Below are 19,522 nucleotides of genomic sequence, written 5' to 3'. Positions count from 1 at the left end.
ATCCAAGAAAATCCCAAAATATTGATTAGCTAAATAAACTTTTCTACATGCACATCAGAGGGATATCCACTAGTGATGGGAAGGGGAGAGGAAATAGTAGCCTTCATCATCACATTTTGCTGCTGACTTTGAAAACATGCTTGGTACAGTGCAATGTGTCCCTTGAATTTATAAGAAAATCAGGCAGATTTGCATCTGTCATTTTATTTGTCACCTCCCTGCAGTCATCTTCTATGAAGAAGGAAAGAATTTTGATTTGTTGACTTGTGGAGAAAAATGGATTCTTGTTGGGGTGAATGGAAAATAGTTATGGAGAAGATTTGGCAGCCTGGTGGAGACACAATGGGAGAACAGGGGTGTCCCTTATTAAGGGGAACTTGGAAAATGTCAGAATGTTAAGTAACGACAGTAGACCACGTAATTATTGTGCCTCTAACACACCCGTCAGGGCAGTCAGAGACCTCCCATCCTTTCTAATCAGGATAGGTTGGCAACCGAGTGGAGCCGTGAGGGTTAGAATTTGTACAGGTACATTCTGCTTCTTTCCACATAATTCCTCTCTCAGGATGGCAGTAGTCAGGATTACAGACCAGGGATGGTTTCCTTTTGCCCCCTGGCTGTCTTCCCCTTCATCTCCCCTTCCCTATCAGATGGTTCTGCCCTGTTCCAAACTCAGATAACTGTAGGAAAGTATTCTCACTTCCCAGGAGAGATGTCTCAAAGGATTTTTACCTAGGATGTGAATCAGGCCTGGGTATTTTAAGGATTTTCTATTTCTGTACTTTAGCTGACTGTTTGGTTCGTAGGACCAATTCCCTGCTCACCCAGCCTCCCCTCCTTCCCCCAGTACATACATACACACCCCCCACACGCACACACTCCCTCCCTCATTCCCTCCCCCTTCTCTGGAGAATGACCTGGTTGATTGAGACTAGGAGCTAAGGAAGAAGGTAATGTCAAGTTGAAATTTCCACACATTATCTAAAAATGTAATTCATCAGCTTCAGGGTAGGAGGAAAGTGCTTTCTGAAATGTGTTAATGGGAAATTCATTTTTTTCTTGTCTTCTGGGAGGTGTGGCAGGGTGATTTCTCTTTTTGGTCTGGCTCCCCCCTCCTTATTCCACATCCTCCTTACTGCTCTTAACCGATGAACCCTGTATCTGTCTTTATGCCTTGTAAGAACTAAAGATCTTTAAGTTGCCTTTTTATTTTTTCTGCAGTCCTCAAATTGAGCTTTGATGGGAGAAGATATTTCTAGTTTGGAGAAAACATAAAATTCAGATAGAGACCATATATTTGTATAAGGCTTTTATATTTGTAAAACATTTTCAATCAGCCAACAGTATTTATTTAGTGTCTGCTCTCTCAGACCAAATAAATGTTATTCCCTTTCCTTCTCTTCTCTTAAATTCTGTATCAGGGTCTGTGAGGAAGCCAGAGAGGCTAAAACATAGTCTGTGCCTACATGTTGCTGCTGGCAGGGCAGGGATGGGGGAAGCCAGGACACATTATGGGGCCCTGCAGCAACCTGCAGGTCTGGGATGTGGACACATCACCTTTGCTATTTTGTAGAGGGTTTTGTTCTGTTGTGTGGGGATTTTTTTTTAATTTTATTATTTATGTATTTGAGAGAGTGACAGAGTGCATGAGTGAGGGGAGAGGCAGATGGAGAGAGAGGCAGATTCCTCAGTAAGCAGGGAGCCCAATGCAGGGCTCGATCCCAGGACCCTGGGGTCATGACCTGAGCTGAAGGCAGATGCTCAACCGACTGAGCCACCCCGGTGCCTCTGTTCTGTTTTGTTTTTCACCAAGGTCCAAGCTCACCCTTTCTGACCTGCCTATTAATTTCATTAGCACAGAAAGACTCCTAACAGTGCAGTGAAGCTGGAGGGTTGACGGAAGGCCTGCTATGTGTCGGCTACAGGGCGAGGCACATCATGACATGCTATCTCACTGCAGCTGTGTGGCAGTCATGTGTAATCACTGGTATTATCTCCATTTTACAGATAAGGAGGCCAAGACTGAGAATCAGTTAGCTGGAGAGTGGAGTTAGATCTGTCTGGCTGCAAAGTCTACGGTCTTTCTCTTACCTTAGTACTCTGCCTCTGCTGAATGAACACGAAGACATCGGCTACTGGGGTTCAAAGGGGAACAAGATGATAGTGGGCTGGGGATCTCGGAACAAGTATCAAATAGGAGTGAGCTGGGATCTTGGTAGAGAGCAGGTTGGGGGAGACCGGTCGCTGAAGAGGCAGCAGCTGAGCCAAGTTTCAGACACCTCTCCAAGGAACAGTGAGTGGAACAGTCAGGACTATTCTGTGGGTGAGTGTTAGTGCCCCCTTTGTGTTGATAAAATAACTGAAGCTCAGAAAGGTTAAATAAGTTATCCAAGGTCAGAGCTAATAAGCAGTGGGGCTGAGATTTGAACCCAAGTTTGTCAGACTCCAAAGTCTGTGTTTTTCTACTTTACTAATAAATAACCCGACCTAACGGGGAAGGAGGTGGACAATTTGCAGACTCTCCGTGGCGTCTAGGCCTTGAGAATCATTGTTTATCTTGCTGAGGTCAGTTACGTGTTCTCTCAGCAACTCTCTTTTCACCTCCTTCAATTTCTTGCTGACTTGTAAGTCTGGTTTTCTGCTTGGCCCTTGTTTTGTAGTTGATGTCTGGTGATACGTGAGGTCCCATCAGCATTAAGTGGATACAGCTAGTTAGGGTAATTACTCTAATTCCTAAGGCTGCTAATGGAATTTCCCATCACAAACATCTTGAATCAGATTAAATCATTTTACTGGTGGTATGGCTTAAAATGTATACTTAATCATCCCCAATATTTGCCATTTTTGTCTGTTTTCAAAGGCTTTTACTTTTAGTACTTCCTCTGACCCTGTTGAAATCACCAATATAGACAATGTCTGTACTCACTGCAAATGAGGCCAGTGCAGCCAAGGAAGACTGGAGTCAGGAGCACTTGGCTTCTTATTTTCCTTGCTCCTTCTTCTCTTTGCTCCTTCTTCTCTTTGCTCGTCGCCTGTCCTGACTCCTCTTTTTCTTTTTATTTATTTGCATGCCATTTGATTAAAAACGGATTTGAATTGGCTTTGTAAGATAGTACGGAAAAGAGATAGAATTAAAATAGCCATGGATTTTTTAAAAAGCCAGGTAGACCAAATTGTGTGTAGAAGAAATGGTAAAAGGAGAACGAGAAGGAAAAAGTAAGTTCAATGTGGCTAGGTGAGTTGTCCGAGAAGTAACAAACCACCTAGCCCAAGTTTTCTTTACATCAAGGGAAAATAGATGGTGACCTTGATCCCATTCTTAAGTGGTAAGCAGACCCCAGCCCCGGCCCCCCTCCCTGCCCCCACACTGACATTAGCCCGCAGATCTCCACGGAGACGCTTGCCAGCTATGATACAGGGTGGCATAGGGAGCCTGGAATCACATACAAAGAGTTTTCCTTTCCTCATCTTTCTTGCCTGAACCCATGTTGGATTGATTGACATGTTTTTGTTTGTTTGTTTGTTTTTCTGGCCAGGGCAGGCAGTGCCAGAGAGAAGCTGCCTGAGTGGAGTACCTGAGTTCATTGTTTTTGTAAATAATGTGCCAAAGGGGGTGTTCTGAATTGGGCTTCCTCACTTGCTGCCCTGAACTGAGGTATCCCAGCTTCAGTCTTCCCCGGCCCCTCACAGCCTGGCGCAGGGCACGTAGGCACTTCAGTCCTCTGCTTCCATCTCCCTGGGTAGGGTTCCTGCAATGACTTCTGGTGGGTTCCCCGCTGCCCGGGACTCTGAACTGGACGGCAAACAGGAAAATCAAAGGTGACTCTCACTTCTTGCTCCTGATCCTGCAAACTGGAACTGGTTTCAGTTCAGTGGCTGCAAACTCAGCCACCTTTCCTCTTCTCGGTGCCCCTTGCCAGGCAGCGGAGCCCACAAGGAGACAGACCCCACTCTAAGTCCAAAAGAAATAGAGCACTCCATCCAGTGCTCCACACTCCCTAACACACACACACACACACACATGCACACACACACACACAGCCCGGATGCTTCTTTGTCAGGAATTCCAGGCACGGTACAGTGAGACCGACCTCCAGGAGAGTCCCACACCATCCCCCAGCTCCTCTCACACACACATGTGACAGGTGTGCGCCCGGCCTTGCATTAGGCACTTTATCCCCACGGACCTCCATCTTCTCAACACATAGTAGGATAGATCCTTACCTTACTGTCTTTGCGTGGTACTTGCCATCCAAACCAGCTGACACACGTGGAGGCACCTGTAAGCTGAAGCAACCTGTAAATGGGAGGGGCCCTTTCTGTCTCCTAAATGCTTCCCTCTTCTTTCTCACCAAGTGTCCTACCCCTGGGCCAACAGATGGATAAAGAGAGAGGAAAGGACAAGCTGGTATCTGTATGTCCCTGGTTTAGTCCTCAGTTACGTAACTCCGAGTTGGAAGTAAGAGATGCCAGAGGAGAAGGCCGGAGAGTGGAATGGCACCTTACATTTATTAGGTGCCGCTGGATGCCAGTTGCTCTATGGTTGTTATCTCATTTAATCCTGACCACAACCCCAAGAGGTAATAGCAGCCCCATTCTTTAGATGAGGAAACCAAAGCTCACGTTGTTTGAAGCGACTGACCAAACTGTCTGTGTACCCATGTCTGTCTGACCACATGCTGCTGCCAGTTGGAACAAGGGCCCTTCACAGAGAGGGCTCCTCGCATTCTTGCTGTTTCATCCTGAATCTTGCATGTGGCTGTGTAGGATGTATTCCAGTAAACCTCAGAAATAGCTACAGTAACAATGAACAGCCGTTTTAGTGGTTCTGGAAGATTGTAAATGAAAGCCTTTAGTTCAATATTCAGAAATGCCAGGATGATTTCTGAGATTGTTTTTAAAATCAAGCCACCTTTATGAGTGGCAACATGATAAAATGGAAGGACCCACCAAATTCTCACTCTACTTATGGGACTTTCAGTGGATCAAACCATTCTGTGCCTCAGATTATTGTGCATAAAACGGGGATAATAACACTGGCTCTTTCCACCTTACTGTGTCTCGACGTAAGATGAGCTGCTAATATGTTGGTAAGTCTTTAAAGTGTTATACCAATTCAGGATATTACTGTGTTCACCTAGAAGATAGGACATTGTAAGCAGGGTATTTATGAGGGTAAAGCAAATATAAACCCCTTGCGATAAGCTAGTTTTGCTTTCTAGTCTGCCTTCCAGATGTTTTGTTCAGTTATCTACGTACATCTCAACAAAAGCTGATTAACTCTCTCAGACATCAGTGTCTAACTGTTATTAATGCTCAAGCTGATCAAATTACAATGCCACAGATCCTACTTGTGCTGTTAATATTAGATTTTGGATTCCGGTCTATAATGAATGATTTTTCCTCCATGCATTGGAAAAATTGGTTAGCAGGGTTCATAAGAAAGTTTAATTAGCAGGCTGTTTGTGAAAATAGTGGTTGTGAGTCATCATTCAGAATGAACTAACATTTCTCAGTGCTGAATTTGTTCTTCTGTTCCCTGAGCAGCCACATAGGATCCTCGTGTTTGGGAAGCTGGTGTCTGCATGCTGCCCACTTGAACTGCCTGGGTAATAAACTAATGACAAAAACAGCACATTTTAAATCCCAGAGAGGAAGAGGTGTAGGGTTTTTGTGTATTTGTGTGTGTGTGTGTGTGTGTGTGTGTGTGTGTGTGTGTGTGTCTTCCCAGGGGATATCATGGACCTACTATAATCTGGAACTGTGCTGGGCAGCGTAGCCTGGTAATGGAGAGCTTGACTGCTTGCCTTAGTATCCCCACCTTACTAGTCACTAGCTGTTTGACAGGAAAATTCTTACCCTCTCTGTGCCTCAGTTTTCTCATTTGTAAAATAGGGATATTGATAGGATTATTGCGAGCATCAGTACATATAAAATACTCAAAAACAGCACCTGGTGTACAGTAACATAATTCTTACAGCAGTTCTGTGAGGTGTAGGTATTATTAGCCCTATTTTCAGGTGAGGAAACAAGCTCAGAAAAGTTACATAACTTGTCCAAGGTCATACAAATTCTAAATGTCAGAGCAAAATTGAACCCAGGTTTGTTTGGCTCTATTTTCATCTGCAATACTATATTGGCTCCCAGGGTCATGCGCCTAGTCAGTTAAGCATAGATAATGTGCAGATGTTTGTGTGTGCACGTATACATGTGTGCTCCTGCTTGGGAGTCCCACACACAATTGTATTTTGTTTTTCCTTTGCGTCTTTGGTTCTCTGAGTGAAACTCCTTGAGTGATTGCATGCTGACCACTGACACATAGTAAGCTAGAAATCAGACCTGTTACGACTTGTACCAACATGAAAATATGTCTTCAAAACGTCTGACCCCCTCCCCATCATGCATCTCCATCCTGTGTAGATTATCCCAGAAGCAAGTCTCTGTGATGTCTTCTGAGGAACAGAATCATAGGTTGTTACAGTGAAAAGAGACCTTAGAAGTTCTCTGGTTTGGTTTCCTTTTTTCTGTGGGCCCCTCTGGTATCTCAGGAACTCTAGCTCGGAGCACAGGCCCAGACCCCCCAGTTCAGGGTAATTATATCCTGAGGCAGTATTCGGTCCTGTTTCAAATAGGAATGTTCATTTGGGAATCTCATCTAAAAGTCTTTCCAAAAGAAGTTTAATAGGTAATATGTTTTTTTAAAAGAGGTTTTGTGACCAAATGAGTTTGGGAAACGGAAGTGAACCAAGTTAAAAAGAGGTTTCTTTTTTATCACTACTTCTTTGAGTCCGTGCTAATGTGCATTATAAATCTTAAAAGGAAGGTATAATATGTAACCATCGCCTCAGAACCTTTTTTCCTCCAGCATTTTATGAACTATGGTTCTAAGCTAAGAGAGAGGGATGGAGCTCCATTAGGGATAAATTTGCAAGTAGAAGGGAACGAGGCAGTTTGGGGCAGTTCCTACCTGATGACCTCATTTCTTTTGTTAAGAAAGAGGTGAGGTCCTCTTTTGCATATGGGTGGGCAAGTGGAGGCCTTGGTGTCCTAGAAAAGTCTTGCTAGCTCCCCGAGAGAAACTGAATATGGTGCCAGATGGGTCCATCTCTTCAGCACCAACACAGCCCCATCACATATTAGGCATTTTTGTTGAAAGTCACTGAGTACTGAGCAAGTCCTGGGCACTATTTAAATCATGGGTTCATTTGGTTCTCTGTCAGGGTGACATTTCATTTTCCATCGCCCAAAAGAGCTGAGCCATAGAAGGTGTTTACATTTTGTGATTCTCACACACATTTCCGGGCATTCCTTCATTTTCACCTCTCCCAGGTACTTACTTGACTCAGTGTAATGAGGCTGGTCACACTTGCACGGTATAGCCATTCCCTGAGAAGCCCTTAGCTGTAAAAAAAAAGAAAGAAAGAAAGAAAGAAAGAAAGAAAGAAAGAAAGAAAGAAAGAAAGGAAGAAAGAAAGAAAATTAAAGAAGATCGCTTCCCTCCCTGATTCCTACTCTGCAGACCCATTTCTGTGTGAGTCCTTTGTTCTTGGGTTTTTATTTCTTGATTTTGTCTTATTTCTTACCTGCAAGCTGAATGGTGATAAAAAGGGGAAATGTGCTATTCTTTCTTGTTTCTTTTCTTTTTCATGGATCTGGGGAATTTCTCTTTTAACATTTGTTGGAACCGAACATGGTTGTGAGCTTCCTGTCTGGTACTTTACTATCAGTGAACTCCTTGATGATAGGGACGGGGTACTCATCGCCGCATTTCACACAGCTCTTAGCGGTAAGTCCAAGGCCAGAGATCCGCAAGCCCTTATTTCAGAAATGACACACTGATAAAGATTCTCAGAGAAAGTCCTTCTCCAGCTCATATTTGACATCCTGACTTCTCTCTGCACAGACAAGTTATTTATCTCACCTCCTTCGTCGAGAGCCATGAATTTTCTTTTACTTTGGATAGAGGCAGTTTTAATAGATTTATATTCAGTTAATATTTATGAAGCATCTACTGTGTGCTGGGCCCTCTCCCATAACTTATCTCACTTAATCTAAATCCCGACATGGTATCAGGAGCCTCCACACAGGCTTTATACAAATAGCGTGTGATGGGAGTTTTGGAAGCCTTGTCTTTAGTGTTAAACACAGCACTTCCTTTCACCCACAGACATTTCACCCACAGGCAGCCTCATTTTGCCCGAAGGCTAATTACAGTGTATGTAATTAGTACTAACCTGATAACTTTTTCTACCTCTTTTTCCTTTGTTGCTAGACCGTTGTCTAACATCGGCTGCATTTCTGGAATCACCTGTTGGTGTGCATCCATTCTGGGTAGCAAGCCTTGTCTGTCTGACATCCAGACCTTTTGTTTTATGTGAGAACAAGCCAACCAAGAATTAAGAATTCTGGTTCATTTCTGTGGGTAGCTGGGAGTTTGCCAAAATCCTCCTTTTTTTCTTTCAACCCTTGTTAAAAATATGTTTAAATGTTTGACTATTTTTTCCTGTCTGTAAGAATATTCTGTGCATAATTTAATTGAATGTTGCTTCGATTAAGAACCTTTCATTGCCCCAGGGTCATCAGTCTGAACACTTCTCTTTGTGTGATAGATGCTGAGGGTGAGGTAGTTGTCACTGAGGTTTCTATTATCCCTGGCACATTCTCTTTTTCCCTTTCAGCTTTTTTTTTAAACTAAGTACTTGATACTAGCTTTTTATCTTATGAATCGCCTTTCTTCCCTGAACAGACAGAAGAAAAATAGGGTTCAGATTAGTTTCATTTTGTCAGTTATTGAGGTTTATTATTGAAATATATATTTGAAGATCTCTCATTTGGAGCAACTTATTTTATAGGAGAAACCAAAAGAGGCTTAAAAAAAACTCCTTTGAGAATTTGTTGGTTGGCTTTCTTTTTGGAATAATGTAGTTTTGTAACTGGTCCTTCCTGCTTTGGGGACTGCTGGAAATTGTTGTGTATAGTCTGTGCGTTTCCATGTGCCTCTCCCCAATAACAGAAGCTTTGTTTCACATTTACTTGAACAATTTGGTTGATACGATCTCTGAAATCGGGAAACTCTATCAAAAGCCTGTATGGACTTAGGAGCCAGATGGAGTTGTGTCCTGGGATCTGAGGCCTCTGGACATTAGTCTTCTGGATTATAAATGGTAGTGATAATGCCTACTTTGTAGAATTGTTTTAGGGAGTAGATGAGATAAAAGACATAAAGGAGTCAGCTAGAAAAATGTTCTCATCAAAAATATAAGTAAATAAATAAATAAATGTATGCATATATCAAATCATCGTAATGTATACTTTTAATATCTTATAATCTTATTTGTCAATTGTACCTCAATAAAGCTGAAAAAAAACCCAAAGAACTCAGTACAGTGATTGGCACATGGTAAGCACTCAAAAAAATAACTATTTTTCTTTTTTTAGAGAGAGAGAGCATGAGAGCCAGTGGGTGGGGGGAGGGTAGGGCAAAGGGAGAAGGAGAGAGAGAATCTCAAGCAGGCTTCACATTCAGCAGGGAGCTGACACAGGACTCCATCTCATGACCCTGAGATCGTGACCTGAGCCAAAATCAAGAGTCGGATGCTTAACTGACTGAGCCACTCAAGGTGCCCCCCAAATAACTATTTTTATTCCTATTTATTCACTTGTTGAATTTGTTAACTTATTCATCTGTTCAACATAGATTTATTGAAAGCCTACTATGTGCCAGACATTGGTCATACCAAGATTAATAATATCCATGTCCCTGCCCAGAAGGGCTTTAGGGTTCACTAAGAACTGCATTTCGTTCAGCAAGCTTCTATTGAATGCCTCCTGTGGGACAAGTGCTTTTTGCTCATTGCCATCTTGATGCCACATGATGAGTTCTCAGCTTCTGGGGAAATTACATCTACTTAGGAAGCCAGAATGTAACCTCTGGAAATAACCTAGTACCGGTTCAGTGTAATTTTAAATACTTTGGGAATTCAAAATAAGGGAGGCTGGGTCTATCTCTTTCAATAGTGTTTGTTGTTGACAGAAAGCAGATACACTCAAAATTTCAGATGCCTAAATGATTCCTGAATATGCTCCAGAGGTCTAGGAAGATGTCATATATACACCTGAGCAGATTCAACTTGGAAGTGGTATTGACAGTTCAGGTTGATATCAACCATCAGCGGCCTCCTGGAAGTAATGGCTGTAAACTGAGTGGCAGATCTGTCCCCTCGAGGAATGGATGCTCATGCTGTCCCCTCCTGCTGGAATGCCCTTCTCATCTATTGCCTGGCTATCTCCTATCAATCTTTTTGGATTAGTCTCAGAAAGCTTTCTCTCCTTCTAACTGTCGTAACACTGAACCATACTCTACTATCATTGATTCATAGGTCTGACTGTCCTACTAGACCATGAACCCCTTGCTTCTTCCTTGGTCCTCAGTTTTAGAGTTTATAGAACAGACTTGAAGATGACTGATACCAAAGTCCTTTCCAAGACTGTCATTCTATGATGTACCAGATCCAGCTTGGCAGGCACAACCAAGTTAAAAGGTGGGACTGGGATACTTTGAGGGTATACATTGGAATTAAATGGAGAGAATGAGGACTTGGAGATAGTACTAGAAAACCAGGCTCTCTCAAAGTCTCAGGCACACTGTGCTATGCATGTCCAGCAGGTGTGTTTAGCATACAAATGAGCACATATTCAAGAAACCAGGACACAGCAAAAAAGTGCACAGGCTCTGGAATCGGACAGGTCTGGCTGCTACTCTGTGGCCAAATAACCTTGGGTGTGTGATTTCTACTTTCTGGGTCTCAGTTTCCCCTTCTATAAAACAGGGATAGAAATGCATGCATCAGAGGTTGTGAAGATTTAAATAATGGTATATGTAAAGTGTTTAGCTTGTAAGAGGTGCTTAGTAATTATTCTCTATTCTTTTTGTTCCCTCAGTTAGAACTCAGGATAAACTGAAAGAAGTTGGGAGCAGAGGGTCTAAAATAAATATAATTTAGCTCTTTCCCTGCTGACACCAGGCAGCACAGAGGCAGAGGCTCAGGTGCACTCAAGATTTGCCCTCCCTGCCCCGCCCCCCAGTCGCCCACTGCCATGGCCAAGAAAGGCGTTGCTGATGGAGGTGTAATTGATGTTAATACTGCTTTACAAGAGGTGTTGAAGACTGCCCTCATCCATGATGGCCTGGTGTAAGGAATTCCCAAAGCTGCCACAGCCTTAGACAAGCACTGAGCCCATCTCTGTGTGCTTGCATCCAACTGTGTTGAGCTTATGTATGTCAATTTGGTGGAAGCCCTTTGTGCTGAGCACCAAATCAAACAAATTAAGGTTGATGGCAGCAAGAAAGTAGGGGGATGGGTAGGCCTCTGCAAAACTGACAGACAGGGAAAACCCCGTAAAGTGGTTGGTTGCAGTTGTGTGGTAGTCGAGGACTGTGGTAAAGGATCTCAAGCCAAGGATGTCACCAAGGAATACTTCCTATGCAAGAAATGAACAAATAAAAAACCTGGTTTTTGTTCCTCAAATAAATAAATAAAATATAATTTAGAATCTTTGAACCGTAGCATTAGAAGGCATCAGTAAATCTTGCTGACTGCTCCACATCCCCTGGTAGGACATTGATCTGGCCTGTTTGCATACTTCCAGTCATGGAGCCTTTACCACCTCACGAGGCAGCCACACCCTTATAAATCCCTACTAGAAAGTTCTTCCTTTTATCAAGGCAGAAGTCTACTCTACAACTTTCTTCTCCCTGGTCTTTGTTCTCTCCCTTGAGCACCACACGGCAGGCCTACCCCTCCCTGCTTTCCCATGACAGCCTTTCCAATATTAGGATTGGCTCTGAGCAGCAATAAAGTCTCCTTCAGACTAGAGACTGCAGGTCTGTCAGGTGTATCTCATGAGTTTGGTTCCTCTGAACATGGTAAGGCCCTGGGAAAAGAGTTTGCTGCTCTTTCTGGTTTCTTTCTGTTCAGTGTATAAGAGATTGAATGTGGTCAAGAGGATGTAACTATGTATGTGAAGAGATATTTATCCATTCACCCAACAGACATTTATCCAAAAATGTCCTGGAGCCTTTGGTAGGTGCTGGGGTACAGAGATGAATAAAATACCATCTTGGCCTCAGGTTGCCCCCTGTCTAATGAGGAACAGAGTCACATCAAGAGATGGTTTCAGAACCATCTTTATCTGCAAGATGGAGGAGAGGGGGCTGAGTGGTTTTCCTACATGTCTTATTCAAGAGCACCGTAGAAGTATTTTAAAGAAAACAGGGCTGCTCCTTTCTTCTTTTCATGCATTTATCAAGGGCAGTGGTGTGCTGCCCTCACGTTCACTTGTGTCATTGCTCCAACATGCCACTCATGGTTCTGCCCCAGGGCCTTTGCACATAAGATTTCCTCTGCCTGGGATGACTTTCCCTCAGACCGGCTGCCTCTTTTCCCTCAGGTCTTTGCTGTCATGTCACCTTAGTCTTACTTAACCACTCTGTTAAAAAGTTGTAGCCTCATCCCCTACACTGTCTTCCCCCTTCTGTGCTTTATTTCCTCCCAAGAACTCACCATCATCTGACAAACTTTATATTTTATTTACCTTTCTCATCTTGCTCTGTCACCCCCAATCAGAATATAGATTCAGTGATGGCAGAAACCAAGTATTTTTGTTCTCTGCTATAATCTCAGCAAATGGAACTATGTCTGGCACATAATAGGTGCTCAATAAATACTTGAGGGGTAAATGTATGCCGTGCTTGGATTTAGCCCTTAGGTTGGAAGCTGATCATCCCTTTATGGGAAAGCCATACCAAAATTCTACTGTTTCTTCATCTCTGAACCCAAATTCTCCCACCTCCAGGAAGCCTTCTGCACTGTGCTAAGTCAGAATCAGTCTCCATCTCCTCTCTGTTCCTGTATATAGTTTTTTGTTGTTGTTCCTGTGTATAGTTTTAAAAGAAATATCTCTGATATACTTATTATTTTTGCTGAACTAAAAGTAATTCTTTTTTTTAAAGATTTTATTTATTCATGAGAGACACAGAGAAAGAGAGAGAGAGACAAAGACATAGGCTGAGGGAGAAGCAGGCTCCATGCAGGGAGCCCGACGTGGGACTCGATCCTGGGTCTCGATCCTGGGACTCGATCCCGGGTCTCCAGGATCAGGCCCTGGGCCGAAGGCGGCACTAAACCGCTGAGCCACCAGGGCTGCCCTAAAAGTAATTCTTATATCCATCTTTCCCTTCTGCATATTAAGTCCCCTGAAGTTAGGAACAACTTCTTGGTTATTTTGGGGCCCACTCAAGTATGTAGCTCATTGTAGGTGCCTATTATGTATGGAATTTGTGCCTGTTGCATATCGTGTGCTCCAATATAAGAGTAAAGCATCAAAAACATTCTCTACCTTTAAGAAGGTTGGGGGCCTTACTGAGGAGATAGCATTCTCATAGACGATTGTAGAAGGCAGTATTTAATGTGATGTGGGAGAAAAAAGGCAAGGATCCACCATCTATTGAGCATCTATTATATGTCAGGCACTTTGCATACATTATCACTTTTAATGTTCCTAAAAAGTAACATTAGGTTCATTTTACAGATGAGATTACAGTAGCAGAAAGGGACAAAGTAGGAATGCAGAATTGGGGGAAGAAAAGAAATAATATATACAAAGAAATTCTGAGAACTTTCGTATTGGAGCTTCCCTTCCTTGTTACTATGGATTAGGATGTGTAGCTTTTTCAGAAACCAAGGTGTAGGGAGGTTAACTTAACTTAGTTCGCTAAGGCCACACAGCAATAAGCGGCAGCTGCATTTCTTATATCGTTACATTTCTGTATCAAATCCCCAGATGATGCCAACGATGCTGGTACAGGGGCCATCCTCCCAAGACTTTAAGCCATACTTAGTTTGAGGCGATTGTATGAACTACTAAAAGAAAATAAATTATCTGACTAGTTGTTTCTACTGACCCTGAGCTTGCAGGAGAAAAGCCAAGACTCAGACTGCCTAACATTGTGTAAAGTCCACAGAGGTGGGCTGGGTGGGAACAGAGCCATGGGTGCAGAACCATGGGTGCTCCAGCATCTCAAAGCACTCCCCAGTGCAGAGTGTGTGCATCCCCGAGCGCTTACTTGATGCTGAACACTGCTGTGCCTTTTCACAGAGGCCAGACCCCGTGGGGAGAAAAACATGGGCTGAGAAGTCATACAGACCTGGGCTTATTCAAATCCTAGCCATGGACCCTACTTGCTGGTTGTCTTTGGGCAGGATACTTAACATGTCTTAGCCCATTTTCCTTATCTGCAGGATGGGCCCAGTGATACCCACTTTGCACAGGATTAAGCTAGGAAACATTAGTAGGGAGCTTAGCACTGTGCTTGGCACAAGATAGACCCTGTTAGTCTACATGTTAACATAGTTAATCCTCACAGTGATTCTTTGTGAAGATAAGGGATCATCCCTGTTTTTCCAGGTAAAGGAACAGGCTAATAAACCTTAAGTGACTAAACCAAAGTTACACAAGTAAGTATAGTTTACACACACACATACATACACATACAGAGGTATGTAGAGTGTGTGTGTGTGTGTAGTAGTAGTAGTAGTAGTAGTAGTAGCAGCTGCAAGTCTCTCTGACCCTGTTTAGGGTGTGTTCAGGTCAATTTTGAGGCATCTGACAACAAGGAAAGGTATTTCAGGACTGGCAGGGAGGGAGTCCTGGGAGTTAGAGTTGGCTGCAGTTAACCCAGCATGTGGATTACCGCTATGCAGGTGATCTTAAAGTGACTGGGGATTTTATCATGTGCTTTGAGAACAGAATTTCAGCCTGAGCTAGGGGTTCTAACATTAAAAAAATTCCTTACTCAACTCAGAAGTTTTTATCAACAGCAGCTACCCATCTGGCTGCCCCCTTGGGGGCTTTATAGTTGAGGGGAGTAGCTGTTAGGTTTCTGGAGAATGACGATTTTTGAAGAAAGAAAGAGCCAAGTGTGCAGGTTGGAATGCAGAAATGCTGAGGTCCCTTCCAGCCAGCCCTGCAAAGGGGTGGCCTCTCTTGCTGCCATCAACCATGAGGATGTCACATTTGGGGTCCTGCTGTCATAACCCCCAAAGCCCCAAAGACAAGGGAAAACAACTTCTATCCGGAATAACTGGGAAAACGAGGGGTTATAATCAGCTATGATGGTGATTCCTAGAGTTTGGATACAATAAAAACGCTTAGCACAAACTACTAAAGGTAATTTCGTTTTTCTTAGATGATTCAAAAAAGTAGCAGAGGTATTTCAGGGCTTTGGAATAGTTGTCAGTGACATTTTAGTTCAAATGGAGTAACTGTGAGTATGGCAAAGGATACTGGATTTGGAGTCAAAAGATCTAAACCAAGGGTCAGCAAACTATGGCCCAAAGGCCAGGTTGAGCCTACTGCCTGTTTTTCTAAATGTGTTTTGTTGGAATACATATAGCCTATGTATGGCTGCTTTCATGCTGTAATGGCGAAGTTGTCATGGCAGAGACCAGAGGACCCACCAATCCTAAACTACTCACTATCTCACCCTGTATGTAAAAAAGTTTGCTAGGGGGCCTGGGTGGCTCAGTCGGTTGAGTGTCTGCCTTCAGCTCAGGTCATGATTCCAGGGTCCTGGGATCAAGCCCCACATCAGGTTCCCAGCTCAGTGGGGAGTCTGTTTCCCTTCTTCCTCTGCCATTTACCCTGCTTGTGCTCTCTGGTGTTGTCTCTCTCTCCACCCCCCCCACCCCCAGCCTGTCAAATAAATAATCTTTAAAAAAAGAAATAAGTTTGCCAACCCCCCGATCTAGACTAAGATCCAGCTCTATAATGTAGGGCAAATCACTATTTCCTCTGATCTTTAAGTTCCACATCTATAAAATGATGATTATGTCTCCCACAGGGTTGGTGTGAGAGCCAGATGCAACAGAATGGGCGGCCAGGCACTTTGGAAACTCCGAGGGTGGGCAGCACCTGATCTGTGCTGGAGGAGAGCCCACCCAGACATTCTTGGTGTTTTCTTTTCCAGTCCTTGGTGCCAGCTTGTCATGCTCTCCCTTTCTCACAAAAGCAAAAAGAATTCCCCAGGTCCCCCTCCTTCCACCCAAACAAAGTGTTCTTCCAGAAAAGGAGGATTGGTGCGGACGTGCATATCCGCTCGTTCATCTACCTGTTGAGCACCTGCGTTGGAGGAAGCACGCTGTATAAGCCAGTCCTTGCGAGAAGAGGTGTTTGGTTTCCGGGGGGAAGTTTGTATACAAATCATCCTAGCAGAACGGAGAGGTTGCCATGTCAGAGGAGGACACATCGTGTGTGTGTGTGTGTGTGTGTGCGCGCGCATTTGTGCAATTTATAAAAACAGAAATATTCAGGTTCAGAGTTTAGAAAAGCTGGTTAAAAACATGAACCTCTTTTTCCAAACTACCCTGAAATGCCTTGCAATGTCGCCACTGCAGATAACGTTTCCCCCTTGAGAACTCCGTTCTAATTTTAAGTTTCCACCCCAAACTGCCAAGAATGCATTTCCTGCCCCTGCCTGGCTACCAGAGATCTGTCATCCATGCCTTCTGGACAGGACCATGAGGGGTGGTCGCATGTAAGTGATGTGGATCACCTGAGCTTCAAGGAGCCAGGTACTCACAATAGTTTATGAATTTGGGAGACACTCTTCATTTCATAATATCCTCTTTTCTTTATTGATTTTATTTTTTATTGATGATCAATAAACATAACCTCAGTGGTTTTTTTAATCAACTTGCTATCAAACGCATAAATTGAGAAGAAAAATAAAGTTTAAAAAAATGTTCTGTTCTGAAAATACTGTCGCTATACCTCTATGGTCAAATCTTGCTTCCACTGATGGAGGAAGCTATTGTTATTTGGGGGAAAAGGAATAATAAGAGGACCTTATCTATTTCTGGGATGCGGATACACACACACTTCGCTCTAGGCTCCAGACTGGGTCCCTGGGGTCTTCCCAGCATGGTGGCTCTCTTGGTCCCCATGGATCTAGTGTTGGTATTTTTTGTGAATGTGTTTCATCTGTATTTTTCTATGTGCGTTTAAATATAGAACTGCAAACCCAAAACTCATCACCAATGTATGCCCACCGTACATACAAGTTAAAACATAAAACTCTTCCTCATTTTACTCTCCCTGGCTACTAATACTTTTTGAAAGAAATGAGGCTTAGGTTTTTATATTTTCTACCTCGGGATTTAATCCTCTCTAGAGTGTTTTAAAAGAGATTGCTTAGCTCCATTGAGTATTTTTTATTTGACTTAGCTGGACTCCTGTGTTGGCAAGAAGCACGTGCAGAAGCTGTTCTTGAACTAGGCTAACCACCGGCCATTTCCTCAGGCCGCAGTTTATCTCCTGTCTTTCAGTTCACAGGCAGCGCTTTCCACCTCTGTCCCCCTCTTGTTCAATGAGGTGCTCTGTTTTGGAGTTTGCACCTCGTTATTTCACATCAAGGAGGACCTCCAGTCTTTCCACCCCACCTTCCTTTCTGAAACAATGTTCATCTGGTTTTTAGTTTTTCTCAAAAGCACCCTCATTCCTGATGTTAAGTGCAATCTGTCTCTAAACCTTGAGCAGATGATGATGGCACAGTTGTGCTAATTGCTGCCAACCTGAGGTGATGGTGGGTGTGGGACTCATACAGGCAGGTGAGTGGATCTGACACAGCTTGCTGGGCTGGAGTCCTTTCTTTCTGGGCGCCTGGGTGGCTCAGTTGGTCGAGCGTCTGGCTCTTGATTTCAGCTCAGGCCATGATCTCACCGGTCCTGGGTTCGAGGCCCTGCATCAGGTTCCATACTCAGCAGGGAGGCTTCTTGAAGATTCTGTCCCTCTGCCCCTCCCCCTGCTCTCTCTCTCTCTCTCTAAAATAAATAAATAAATCTTAAAGAAAAAAAAGGAGTCCTTTCTTTGACTTGACCTTCAGAACCTTCCTAGGATCTGAAGCAAGGGTCTAAAACAAAGATAAAATATAGACTGTAGAAATCATAGCCACTATATTTGTTGCAGATTTCCATAAATAGATGAATAATTAGAAAGAAATACCAGGGAACGTGCACCCCAGGTAGGCATGATAAATTCTTCCATATACATTCCATCAGTAGGATGAATCATGAACTATTTGGGTTTAGGTTCAATGTTTGCAGTTAAGTGGTGAATGTTTTGTCTATATTTTTTCATATTTCAATTTTAATTTTATACAAATTCAATTTAGCTGGATAGATTGTCTGACTTGTTTCCTAGAACTCATAACTAAGGTTTATCATTGAGATTATTGCTTTTAAAAATGCCCTTTAAGCATCTCAACTTGGTGCATGACTGTTTAAAATGAATAATTGTAAGAATATTTTGGTACTGCAATTTTTAAGCCTTCTCTTATTTACAAGGAAAATGGAACTGATAAATTTGAATGATGAAAATGGATTTAATTAGGTGAATTTAGTGAGGCTTGATGAGGTGGAGCCAAATTTAGGATAAATGATATTTTTAAACTAATGTCTCTTATATTTTTGGATTTGCAAAAGTTCCTCAGAACATGTAGAAGGGTCATGTAATTCACACACACCTCTCTCACACACACACATTTACTCTCCTGCACGCACGCACGTGCACACACACACGCAGAAGGGGCCCTGCAGCTGGAGTATGTTCAACATTCTCCCCTCCTGCTTCAGTTACTAATTCTGCCTATAAAGGGTATATCTGGCAAAGTTTGCTTCTGTCTTTCCTGTTCTAACCCTGCAATTCCCAAACACAAAGGAATATTCTAATGGAAAGTATTGTCATTTCGGGTTTTCCATTTTGGGGACAAAAATGGGCACTTAGCCATTCCTCGTGATTCTCTTTGCTTGCGTCCTATGAAGGATAACAAAGTCACCCATTTTCTGATCCAGAACCCAACTTGTTTTCCCAGGTTCCCTCCTACAACCAACACAAACACAGACATTTACCAGCAAAACAGAAGCTGTTGGAAAGATTTTTTTGGCTGCCGAAATGGGCTCCTGTCACCAGGACATGGCAGGCTTTTTGCTGTATTGTCTCCCAGCCCTGGCCCGGGTACTCCAGAAAGAGCTTTATGTAATCAGTCTTCCCTGACATGTGACGTCCTGTCATTTCCCTCCCCTTGGGCTCTGCTGCCGCCCACAAATCAATAACATTGCCGGGGAAGTTCAAGCTGGTTTTGCAGCCACCCTAAGCTCTGTGTTTCTTAAAGGCTATGTCAGAAAATGTAAAGTTCCCTAATGATATTTCTGGCTGATGACACATGGCAGAGCTGATGGACTATTTATAATCAGTGGCACGATCGCAAGCACATTATTTTTATTTCACTTAGGGGGGAGCCCTGTCACTTGCTACCTCTCTTTGCAGACAAGTCGATGCCATCTCCACCTAAAGGAGCTAAGCCCTCTTTGCAGAATGCGTTTGCACTCTCCCCTTTGTGTTAGGAGCTCCCCGGTTCTTTCCAGTAGAACCCTCCCCCCCCTTTTTTAATTGTTCTTGGGCTGGG

General features: G+C 43.3%; 1 protein-coding gene and 1 pseudogene across 7 annotated transcripts in view; both read left to right on the top strand.

The window, feature by feature from the left end:
* ELAVL4 (ELAV like RNA binding protein 4) overlaps positions 1 to 19,522 on the top strand; it is a 90,156-nt gene that overhangs the window by 44,368 nt on the left and 26,266 nt on the right. The window lies entirely within an intron of this gene.
* Positions 11,098 to 11,496, top strand: LOC144281979 (small ribosomal subunit protein eS12 pseudogene; annotated as a pseudogene).

The sequence above is a fragment of the Canis aureus genome, chromosome 13 (genome assembly GCF_053574225.1).
Source record: "Canis aureus isolate CA01 chromosome 13, VMU_Caureus_v.1.0, whole genome shotgun sequence".
Classification (NCBI taxonomy): Eukaryota; Metazoa; Chordata; class Mammalia; order Carnivora; family Canidae; genus Canis; species Canis aureus.
The sequence above is the reverse complement of the archived record's forward strand: the minus strand, read 5'-3'. Positions and strand labels throughout refer to the sequence as shown.